Genomic DNA, 13,147 nt, shown 5'->3' on the forward strand with positions numbered 1-13,147 from the left:
GAAAATGGGCAAGCAGGGAAAACCATCTCCAGGGCTACCGACAGTAGGGTTCGAACCCACTATCTCCTGGATGCAAGCTCACAGCAGCGTGCCCCTAACCGAATGGCCAACTCGCCCGGTCACTCTAATACTAGCTTGCTGTAATTGTCATACTGTGACTGCCACATTTTGTGAGCTATAATGCAGAGCTAAAACACCAACAGAGAGATTGTATTACTGCTGAACCCTTAGCAGCCAGTATACCATTTATGGCAATCTCAAATGGACACACATTGTGAATCAATCCCAGAGGGACTCCATCATCCTGAACATGGTGTTGGGATATGGTCTCCTACTCTGAAATGGAAGAGACGGGACAAAACATTTGCAATAAAACTCGACAAATTACCTTGGAATTCTTACTGATGCAGGGCTGAAAGGGTGTCTTATCGTTACATGGTGTCGTAAGCCTTGTCCAAATCAAAGAAAACTGCTTTCAAATGCTGTTTTCAGAGGAAAGCATCCTGGACAGAAATCCCCGGGCATACCAGGTGGACATTTGTGGAGCTTGAAAGTCACATTGCTACTCGGACAAAGTCCTCTTTTCTCCAACCACAACACAAGTCGTTGATTCACCATCACCTCAAGCAGTTTACACAGACAGTTAGTAAGTCAGATAGGTATGTAACTTCCAGCATATTTAGGGTATTTGTCAGGCTTGAGGAGAGGAATTACTATCCTCAATACGACAGAAATTCACTTTCTAACCAGATTCAAATGAACACCCCTAGAAAATCACATGGGCTATCCTTGCTTAGGTATTATAACATATGGTTATTGATGTTATCTGGTCCGGGGCTGTGTCTTCTCAAAACTTCAAGGCGCTCTGGAGTTTACATTCCAAGAAGGGCACATTATAATTCTCAAAGCACGAGTAGAAAAATATAGACGATGGCGTATTGCCTCTCTCTTCAGAGCCAGGAAAACAGGATAGTAATTCCCGGAACCCAACACATCCATAAAATGTAGATGATGATCAGGAAGTGTGGGTGGATCAGTGACAATACTGTCTGTAATGGAAATTTCCAGTACAAAGGAGGGTCCTTGTATTTCCAAAATGCATCAAAATTTAGTTCACACTTGAGATGACAGTGTATGTGTCATCATGAACAACACACATCTTTCCCATGAAGTTTACTTACTCTGTTGAATAAAAACTTGTGCCTTAGCGTGAATTTTCTTAAATGTTATCCAGATGACCACAGTATGCTGCCTTCGATAGCATTTATGAGCACGACGTCATTCTTTCACAGCTCCTGAAATTTCTTTGTTCCACCAGGGAAGAAGTTTTTTTGAGGAGTCTTAGAAAAAGATGCAGTGGACTCGTCAGCAGCAGCAGCAGCAGCAAGGATAACCTATGTGGCATGTCACATCATTATCTACACTCCGGCTATTTGGGTTGTTAAAGACAGGTAGTGATATGAACTTCGGCCAATCAGCACATTTTAGAATTAAACAGGGAAGAACGTCGATGGATTTCTGTTTGAACGAAGTAGGAACAATGGGGAAATTGTCACAGTCACAGATTCCATCGTGTACATCCCACCAAAGAAGAGGAACAAGCACAAGGGTTGCACAGACTAACATCAACGGGGGGGAAGGTTCCGTGCACTACGCTGACGTGCATTGGTACACCTGTATTAAAAATACATAGATCCTGCTCTCCTACCAACTTCTCCAATTCCCTTCCTCCGGGACAAGGTATTTCAGAGCCCCAGAATGGGTGAAGGGTGTTAAAATTACCCAATAAAAGGAAAGGAGATAGGAGCTGATCTATAAGGTTGATGACATCGTTCTTCACCAAAAGCTTATGCAACCTATTGCTACAGTGTAATGCATACACAGGACCATGATACAGGCAAGTACCCATTTGTCCCATCCCTAGAACTCACCGAAGACCTGGGTCTATTGCTCCAGCATGTTACTTCTCAGGTTTGTATGTTAACATTTTTCATTTGCCTGTTGTAGACTTTCTCCACTGTTGGCAGCCTGTACATATGGGGAAAGTGATTGATTTTTTTAATTAAAATTTTTTTTTTTTCCAATTTGCTTTGTGTCTTATGGCGACAATCGGATAGGAAAGAGCTGGGAGTGAGAAAGAAGCGGGGCCGTGGCCTTAAGGTATAGCCACAGCATTTGCCTGGTGTGAAAATAGGAAACCACAGAAAACCACCTACAGGGCTGCCAATAGTGGGATTCAAACCCACTATCTCCTGGATGCAAACTCACAGCTGCGCGCCCCTGACTGCATAGCCAACTTGCCTGGTAGTTGATAGTTTAAGAAACTGTATCTCTCTATATTGAGCATAAAACAAGGAATGACACTATCAAAGGATAGAGAAAGGTCCACTTATTCAGCTAATGGTATTGAATAGGTGGACTCTTCTCCACCCTTTGATAAATACTTAAGGGAATGTCGGGAGGTATTGGACAGTTTAACTTTTTTGCCGTAATTGTTTTATGGAATGAGAAAAAATCATCTAATGCATTTTTATAAGTAACTATATTCTTATATTAACGTACTCACTAGAATATATTAAATCACAATTAAAAACATGGACATCCTATCATCATCATCATCATCATCATCATCATCATCAATGTCCCACTCTAGTCACCCGGGTGTGGTTAACAAGCCTCCTTCACTCCTTTCCGTCCTTCCACTTTTCCTGCTCCATTACTTCCGCCACATCCAATCCAGCTTCTCTAATGTCCTTCCTAATCTGATCCATCCACCTTCTTCTCGGTCTTACAAATGGTCTCTTTCCCTTAACAATTCCCTTCCTGCCACCTGTTCCTTTCCCATTCTTTTTACATGTCCGAATCATCTCAGTCTTGCTTTCTGTATCTTCTGTACTAATGGTTCTATATTTAGTTCTTCTCTGATTTTAATACTTTGAATTCTATCTCTTCTTGTGTTTTTAACCGATGTTCTTAAAAATTTCATTTCTACTGCTCGGATCTTACTATCTTGTTTCTTATTAGTTACCAGCATTTCTAGTCTGTATATTACAACTGGTATGAAATACTGTTTATATAATGTTAATTTCATTCTCTTGGGTACTTTTTCATCCCATAAAAGCACTCTGACTTGATGATAAAATGTTGTACCTTTACTTAGTCTGTTATTAATTTCAGGGTTGATTTCATTACTTCCATTAATAATGCTATCCAGATATGTAAACTGTTCTACATTCTCTAACCGTTCTCCATCTATGTTCAATTGGCTTCTCTTTTTCTCTTTTCCACAGTGCATGACTACAGTTTTCTTTTTACTAATTACCATTCCAAACTCCTTCAGATTTTCATTTCAAATGTCCAGTCACCTTTATACTTCCTTTTCTCCCTTTCCCCAAATTACCACGTCATCTGCAAATACCAAAGCATTCACTTCATCACTACTAATACTCTGTTTTACACGTTTTATGATTTCATCCATCAATATAATAAACAATAATGGCAACAGTGCACTTCCTTGCTTGAGACCTTTCATTGTATAAAATGTTTCAGAGTCACCCTCTCCACTTGTACACTGCTTTTACTCTCATGATATAAAATTTTCATCTTGTTAATTAATTAATGATTTTGGTACATTCCTTTTCAATAGGCATTACCATACATGTTTTCTCTCAACTGTATCATAAGCTTTTTCCAAACCCAAAAATACAAATACGATTTTCCTGTTCCTTTTCAGATGTTTTTCCATTATCATTCACACTGTAAATATCAACTTATTCGGTCTAAGGCCACATTGTTCTTCCTCTAACTGTGTTTCTATTATATCCCTCAGTCTTTTGTCTATGACTTTCTTCATTATTTTAGCCCGTGTGATAATAGGGTTATACCTCTATAATGTCCAACTCGTTGGCTGAATGGTCAGCGTACTGGCCTTCGGTTCAGAGGGTCCTGGGTTTGATTCCCGGCCGGGTCGGGGATTTTAACCTTCATTGGTTAATTCCAATGGCCCGGGGGCTGGGTGTTTGTGCTGTCCCCAACATCCCTGCAACTCACACACCACACATGACACTATCCTCCACCACAATAACACGCAGTTACCTAGATATGGCAGATGCCGCCCACCCTCATCGGAGGGTCTGCCTTACAAGGGCTGCACTCGGCTAGAAATAGCCACACGAAATTATTACCTCTATAATTATCACATTTCTTCCTATTTCCCGTTTTGAACAATAGTACAATGCTTCCTTGTTGCCAATCTTCAAGTATCCTTTTATCCTTCCATATGGCAATGAGGGCTCTGTATTATTTAGTGTATGATGCTTACAAGACAAGAAGAATTACATTAAATTATATTGTTACATGTATAATATTTACAGCATTAGGGCCACTTTTCAAATATGGAGAGAAAGGTCTGCAATCCATCTAATTCCTTCTGGAGATGCTGAGTGAAATTCATTCAAGAAGCCGGGATATGCACGTAAAGGGCACTCCTGCACAATATGCTTGATGGTTGCAATTCAAAACTACAATCACATTGAAGAGAATTTATCTAACCCCATTGATATAGGGCTGCAGCTGTTCAACCAGTACTACATCGAATCCTGTTTAACCTTTACCAGACTGTCCGAGGTAGATTAAAGCCAGCAAGCCTTGTAGTGGGATCACTGATTGAAAGTAGGCCATGAGGTGTTGAGTTTAACTATTCATCTCTCCAGGTATTTTGGAGATTGAACCTGGTTGACGTAAGATCTACTGCCGTCTTGCAAGCTGGCTTTCTTGATTTTAATCCTGGTTTAGAGCGACATTTGACATCATGATGAATTGGGAAGACCATCATTTTCCAAGATCCTACACCACAGGTGAACAAGAGCTTGCTGTCTCCTAAGATGGGGTGGAGTGATGTTACATAGTACAGGCAACCTCTGGAAGGGAGTACAACGTAGAGTACCAGAGATGATACTCATTGTTTGGTGAAATTGAATATCCACTAGATGGTAGTGAGAGCTATTTAACCAAATGCCTGCACAATATTCAGCAGGGGAATATACAACAGCCAAAGCAGTAGTCCTGAGTGAACTGGCGTTGGTACCCCATGATGCTCCAGCTAACCTACTAAGTATGTTATTACGACTTTTCAGTTTTGCAGCAGTTTTTCCAATATGATTTTGGTAGGTCAGTGTCCTGTCCAATGTCACACCTAAGTACATAGGACAGCTATTGTACTTTAGGTATTGATTCCTAAACTTTACTCTAGGATTATAGTTTGCTTGTAGGTGACTAAGGTGAACTGTGCCAACCTCAGATTTTGAGGCACTTGGCTGGAGCTGCCATTTTCTGAAGTACTCATCCATCTTCCCAAGTTCTGCATTTAATATATCCTCAGATTCATCAAATGTGGTAGCTTGAACTGTAAGATTTATATCAACTTCATAGATGAATAATGTCCTTGGGTAGATAATGAGTATACAAGTTGAATAGCAGACGGGATAGGACGGATCCCTGCGGTAGACCATTATTGATTGTATGGAATATGCTCCTAACATTTTCAATTAAAACTTAGAATAGCCTGTTACTCAGCATATTAGCAATCAGTGTGACTATTTTAAGGCAAGGAACTGCCTTTATAAGTTTGAGAAGAATTCCTCTTCTCCAGACTGTGTCATAGGCTGCTGAGAGATCCCCTATTTGTCAGGGCTCTGTATAGCCACTGTAGTCCAATGCTTTCTGCTGCCTTAATCATATCAGCATTGAATTTGTCTTTTCCACTTGCTTTACTTTTGGCCATTGCTTTCACTGCCCTTTCACGTTCCAACCCTGTTATCGAGTTCTCTTCTTTTTTTCCATCTATTATTTCCATTTTCTTATCTCCTTCTTCCTCTGAGCAGTCATTCTCATTATAACGTTTTTCAAAATACTTTGCCATCACCTTCTGAAGACCCTTTTCTTCATGTACTATGGATCCATCTTCTCTCTCTAATGCCTTGATTTTTCCTTGATTTATTCTTTTCGATTTTATTATGCTGTATAATAGTTTCTGATTTCCTTGACTATCTTGCTAAATTTTGTGCGTAAACTCTCCCGAACATTTCTCCTTTTCTTCCTTGATACTCCTCTTTACTTGCAGTTTCGATCTTTTGTATTCCACATTAACCTTTCTGTCTTATTCTCATCCCTATGATATGTTTTTTGCTTTTCCTTATCCATTTCTTACTTCAATTTGTTTCTTTCTTTTATTTCTGTTTTAATTTTGTCTGTCCACCACCGTGTCTCCTTTCCCTTAACCTTTACTTTTGTTTTCCTGTATACCTCAGTTGCTGCTTTTACAAATGTCTGTCTCAAATTGTCCCACTCTTCTTCTCCACTTCAATCAATCAGTCAATCACTACTGATACACATTTAGGGCAGTCGCCCAGATGGCACATTCAGTATCTCTTGTTTTCCTAGCCTTTTCTTAAATGATTGCAAAGAAAGTGGAAATATACTGAACGTCTCCATTGGTAAGTTATTCCAATCCCTAACTCCCCTTCTTATAAACGAATATTTGCCCCAATTTGTCCTTTTGAATTCCAACTTTATCTTCATATTCATCTACTAATGTCATCCCACGCCATTTCTCCACTGACAGCTCGGAACATACCACTTATGATACAAATTTTAAAGAACCCTCATTTCGAGACATTATTAATCTTATTAAAAACACGTTACAGAAGCTCAAACAAGCCCCCACCCCTACTGACAAACTGGAAGTCATTATGTCTGCTGTTCTTTCTTTCTGTGAATAATGGCCCCAAACAACAGACAAGCACGCCCCAAACAGTTGAGAGTTCTCTACTGGAATGCACGGACAAAAAATGAAATTTATAACCTGCAACATACCACTTAGTCGAGCAGCTCGTCTCCTTTCTCCCACGTCTTCCCAGCCCAAACTTTGCAACATTTTTGTAACGCTACTCTTTTGTCAGAAATCACCCACAACAAATCGAGCTGTTTTTCTTGGATTTCTTCCAGTTTTTGAATCAAGTAACCCTGGTGAGGGTCCCATACAATGGAACCATACTCTAGTGGGGTCTTACCAGAGGCTTATATGCCCTCTCCTTTACATCCTTACTACAACCCCTAAATACTCTCATAACCATGTGCAGAGATCTGTACCCTTTATTGACAATCATATTAATGTGATTACCCCAATGAAGGTCTTTCCTTATATTAATACCTAGGTATTTACAATGATCCCCAAAGGAAATTTTCACCCCATCAACACAGTAATTAAAACTGAGAAGACTTTTCCTATTTGTGAAACTCACAACCTGACTTTTAACCCGTTTATCACCATACCATTGCCTACTGTCCATCTCACAACATTATCAAGGTCATTTTGCAGTTGCTCACAATCTTGAAACTTATTTATTACTCTGTACAGAATAACATCATCTGCAAAAAGCCTTATCTCCGATTCCACTTCTTTATACATATCATTGATACATATATAAGAAAACATAAAGGTCCAATAATAATGTCTTGAGGAATTCCCCTCTTAATTATTACAGGGTCAGATAAAGCTTTGCCCACTCTAATTCTCTGAGTTCTATTTTCTAGAAACAGCCACCCATTCAGTCACTCTTCTGTCAAGTCCAATTGCACTCATTTTTTCCAGTAGTCTCCCATGATCTACCCTATGAAATGCCTTAGACAGGTCAATCGCGATACAGTCTAATTGACCTCCTGAATCCAGGATATCTGCTATATCTTGCTGGAATCCTACAAGTCAAGCTTCAGTGGAATAACCTTTCCTAAACCCAAACTGCCTTCTATCAAACTAGTTATTAATTTCACAAACATGTCTAATATAAACAGAAAGAATGCATTCCCAAAGCTTATATGCAATGCATGTCAAACTGACTGGCCTGAGTATGTAAATTCGTCATCGTCGTCATCATCATCATCATCTTCATATCTTCACTCCAGCAAGCCGGGTGTGGTTGTGAACGAGCCTCCTCCAGTTTGTTCTATCCATCCACAGATGATGCTCATATATGAGACACCAGTTAACATCTCTAATTTCAAGGTCCTTCATTATCTGTTTTTCCCAAACATCACGAGGTCTTCCTCTTGGTCTCTTTCCAGGAACACTGTGTTCAAAGTATGTTCGAGGAGTCCTGTGAGGGTTCATTCTTTTCATGTGACCATACCATTGCAATCTCTTCACTTCTAGAGACTCCAGCAAGCTTCTTTCCAATCCAAGCTGTTGTTGGATATCCACATTCCTTATTTTATCCATTTTTGGTTTTTGTAGACAAGAACAGAGGAACTTCATTTCTGTTGCCTGAAGATGACTCTTTGTTGGTCCAGGAGTGTTGCTGCTTCCCAGCCATACGTCAATATAGGTACTAGATATATTTTGTACAAGCAGATCTTGGAAACTAACGGAAATGTTTCATCCCAAAGTATTTGACGTACAGCGTGATGTAAATGAAAGAATTATAATAATGCACATACATGTAAATTATAATAATGCGCATACATGTAAACAAGGAACTACTGAAGATAGTACTGGTGTATGCTCCACAGACAGGATGTAGCATGGAAGCAAAAGAAGAGTTCCTCAATGAACTGGAAACACATATTGTTGGAGATGGGATCATGATAATGGGGTTTACTCCCTTAGCCTTTGAAGATCCGTCTCGTGCACAAGGCAGTGGTTTCCTCTTCTAATTTTCCCCAGAGAATATGGGTTGCCTCATCCACCATCTTTGCCATTCTGAAGGTCTCCTTCATTGCCTACAATGCTGTTAAGGTCTTTACCTGTAAACCCTGGGCATGTGTTCTACATTATACTCAGTGAGACTGGGTCTCTGCCTGAACTTAGCTCTCCTTCACACCGGCCTACTGATGTGGAGGATACCTACCCCCGCACCGTCGATGCACCAGACAAGAATTACTCACGTGAAGGATAGGGAAGGTGACCCTATCTCCCTTGAGGTCCCTATGAAGTCATTATACACTCGTATGTTTGAAAAATGGGGGGTGGTATCGGACGGTCAATCTCTTTAACAGAAAGAGATTTTTCACATTCAAAATATGACAAATTAATGTTTAGCCATTCTGCAAATATCACACTCATCAGCGTTATTTATTATTTAGCTTATGGCTAGTACATAACTCTACATACAAATATTCAAAAATATAACACCTTAAACAATCAACCAATCTCTAAAACAGCTCATAAAAAACTCAAATCTAAGATATCCAACCATTGTACAACCCCGTCAGAAGCACACACAAACTCCTTCAGCTGACCGGAGTATGACCTCCTAGGACATTCGGTGACAATATGATGGATGGTCTGTTTCTTCTCACCACAGTCGCACTCAGGGGAGGAGCGCATACCCTACATATGCAACAATGACCCACATTGTCCATGATCCATGATTGGTACGGACTCTGTTGAGAAGAACCCAAGTTCTTCTGGGGAGATTAAAACCAGGTGGTGGGTGTTGGCGACTAAAGAGGGTCTCCCATTCATCTGGAGCAGTGTTGGTCCACTCCAATTGCCATTCATCAGAACCGTTGCACCATCCTGAGGGGGTTTCTTTCTTGCACCATATTGGGCGACCAATCAATTGCTCCGGCTATTTTTCCCTCATCCAACCATCACTTCTACGGATCATTAAATGGACCAATGCATTTAATAAAAAACGACGCTAAGTGTCGGTAGCTATGCTCGCTTCTAACATTCGTTGAATAAACAGTAACCGCATCATAAAATTTAAGCGATATCGCAATCTTCATTTCTCTTATCACATTTATCGATAGGATAATCCTTAAATTGCCACGCGACACCTCTCAGGAATAATTAAAATGCATCTGTTAATAGTATTATTTTTGCGTGAGGTTAATTGGGAAACCGCATTTCCTTTTTAATAAATTACCATCGATACCTTCCATCCACCGGAATCAATGTCAAGTTGTCCAAGTCCAATCATTCGAAGACAAGAAAAGAAATTTTTTTAAAAATTAATTAATTCAAAATCATCTATACTATAATGATATTAGCCTATCTTCAATAATAACCTCTAAATTGAATAATCTATAGTTTATTTCATGATTCTAGAATCATAAAAGAAAATCTGATAACATTTATTTACATCAATTATCTTCCTCCTCTCTATATGGAAAAATTTAAATTTAATCTATCTACAATCTGATTCAACTGATCCTCTTGCACTTATTATCCGCATCATAAAAATAAAGAATAAATTCTCTTAATCACATAAATCGTAGGTACATATTCTATCTGTTGAAGATGTAGTTTAATATTCTCTGAAATTAATTATCTCATAATAATAATGACAATTAATTGATAAGCAGAAAAAATTAATATGGGTTAAAAAATTAAGTCCCTAAGCCTTAGTAAACTTCATAATAAATATGCTTAATCTGAGTCCATCAGCTCTTGTTTCTTTCTAAAAAAAAAAAAAATGCTTATTTTCGTCGATATTAAATTGATATTCTGTCACTAACAAATGTATATCTTCCAATATTATAACGTCAGCAGTCGCAAGTAAGTTCCAAGTATATAACAGCTCAAAATGGCTATTTCAAATATATATCGATCATTAAATGAAAAATATTGGTCACTTTGACCATGTCATTTGGTTAAAATATTCACATAACATCCTAAAATTAAATGTAGGTATCGTATAAAGAACAATTATTATTGTAGTTCAAATAGAAATTATACCTATCATGATTTATTGTTTCACCAATGACCAAACAAGTATCATAAAATTCGTAGGAATGTATTTGGTAACCTATTTTATTTAATTGTGGTAGAGATTCAAATTATGAAGTTGCTCTATCAATTAAAGACATTCTTGATACCAAACTTCAAATAACATTCAGTACAACGTTGACATATTCTTTATGAAGACAACAAGTTTCCCCTTATTTATTTCTTATTTGGATATTTAATCTGAAGACAGTTTACGGTAACCCACATACGAAATCTACGATGTATTTCATTGTATTCATGTACCACTAACCCAATATATCTCGCATTACCATTTTAATATCTTGCCGCATATGTCAAACATCACCATTGGCCAGTAATATGTCGTATTTACCACCAAAATTATCCATAAGCATATCTATCTCTCCATTTACCAATATTAATTATCATAATATCTCGTCATTCATTCCCATAAATATATCTCAGCGAATAATTATTCGTAAAACCACATCAACATGTCACTCAAATCGTAACTTCCCTACGTAAACATTTATCATTTCCAACTAGGTGGCAAATCATCTTAACATATCATTAATGTACTGCAACGGTACATTTCTGGGTTAAGTTTCATTTGTCATACACATGAACACATTATCCTGTAAATGAAACACATGTATAAACTAAACAAGTTAATATTTACTCACATGCCATCGCGTCGTAATAGTAACCAGATCTAAGTTACTCAAAAACCAACTATCTTCTTTAAAACATTACGACTGGGATATGTCTCTTTGTATACGTTGTTTCAATCCCATAATGGTTGAAAACATCACTTTAAATCTCTCCTTGTTCAATTATAAACAGTCCTATACTATGACATTGATTATAAACTCTGGAAGAAATACCTACTCCCATAATGATAAATCAACTAGGATAATCTCATTGCAAAGATAGTATCGACTGAGATTTCATCACGAAGAACTCCGTTACAAGCAACATACCAATGTTCACTACAAATATTTAAATACTACGTCTACGACACATTAGTTTCAAGATAATAAAATAATTCTTTGGAACTTAGCTTGCGGCTGCTGATGTTAGATGACCAGGTTAGGCTCCGATGTTGTCATCTTAGGGTTGTGTAGAAAGTCCCCAACATCCGTTACGTCACCATCAGGTTGTAGTCTCAAAACTCGGGTTAGCAGGAACAGCTGGGCGGTCTACGTCGGAAAGTCGGCTCCATCTCCGATTTAGCCTCTCATGTTGTAGCCGTTAGTCATATGTGAAAGAAACATTTCCAATATGGCAATTAATATCACGTCCATATCCTTCAGAATGTTCTACAAAGAATCTAGATTATATTTTTGTTTCAGGTTATTATGTCAGAAATTCAATGTCAATTCCTTGTGACAGATTTTAACAGGTAAAATCATCAAATTAGCTTTTAATTTTTTTTTTTATCCAGCCAATCAACCTATAATACGTTAAATTTGACTTGGTATTTCGTAACGGCCTTCGGTCTATATTCCGACTACTGTCCGGATACTATTCAACTTCTTCTGACTTTCCGCCTCGATATTTGATCAGATATAGGCGTAATTCTAAAATTTCTGCACTGTGCAGGTTCTTCAGCTCTTATTAATTGAAATATCTCCCTTCTTCTTTCCGCGAGGATTATTTTTTTTCGTGGAGAAATTTACTTCGAAGTTTTGCGTACCGAATATTTTTTATTGTTCACTCACTTCCTCTTTTTTAACAATTTTAAAAACTTTCTATTATTTTTTTTATCACGGCCGCATGGATCCTTTATAACTTTACGTCCCACTCCATGACCTAGGCATACTTAATTCGCCAAATGAACATCTTTGCCGTCACATGCATGGCCTCCTTGATTTTATGCGTCCGTATTATATATATTCTGAAATCACGGCCTATTTCACTTAATATATTCGTTCTTTTTAGATGTATGGCTCAATTACATAATCTTTGCGATCTCATTACCGTGCATGGCAAACTTTAACATCGTATGACATCCTTTATTCCGTTATCAGGACGATGAAAACGGTACACCGTTAAAGTTCCTATTGATTTCCCTTGCAGTCTGAATGGGCGGAGATCTTGACTTCAGACGTCCATACCTAATAACCATGTCTTCATGAATGGGAAGACTTGGGTTCATTGTTATCTTCTTGAACTCGCGAATTAGGTTGTTTTGTCTGCGAATCCTTGGAGATGTTATGTGGCTCAAGACTGGTAACCAGAAAAGAGGAGTAGATCTGACTGCGCTGCTGACAATGCGCATCGTCTGATTCAGAACAACATCAATATTCTTAACATAAGGGCTATTCAGCCAAACAGAAGAACAATACTCGGCTGTAGAGTATACCAGTCCCCGTGCTGACGACCTATGAGTGGATGCTG

At 38.3% G+C, this 13,147-nt stretch overlaps 1 protein-coding gene across 1 annotated transcript in view; it reads right to left on the reverse strand.

The window, feature by feature from the left end:
• Positions 1-13,147, reverse strand: part of LOC136885511 (intermembrane lipid transfer protein Vps13) — a 1,358,975-nt gene that overhangs the window by 679,226 nt on the left and 666,602 nt on the right. The window lies entirely within an intron of this gene.

Source organism: Anabrus simplex, chromosome 1, assembly GCF_040414725.1.
Source record: "Anabrus simplex isolate iqAnaSimp1 chromosome 1, ASM4041472v1, whole genome shotgun sequence".
NCBI lineage: Eukaryota > Metazoa > Arthropoda > Insecta > Orthoptera > Tettigoniidae > Anabrus > Anabrus simplex.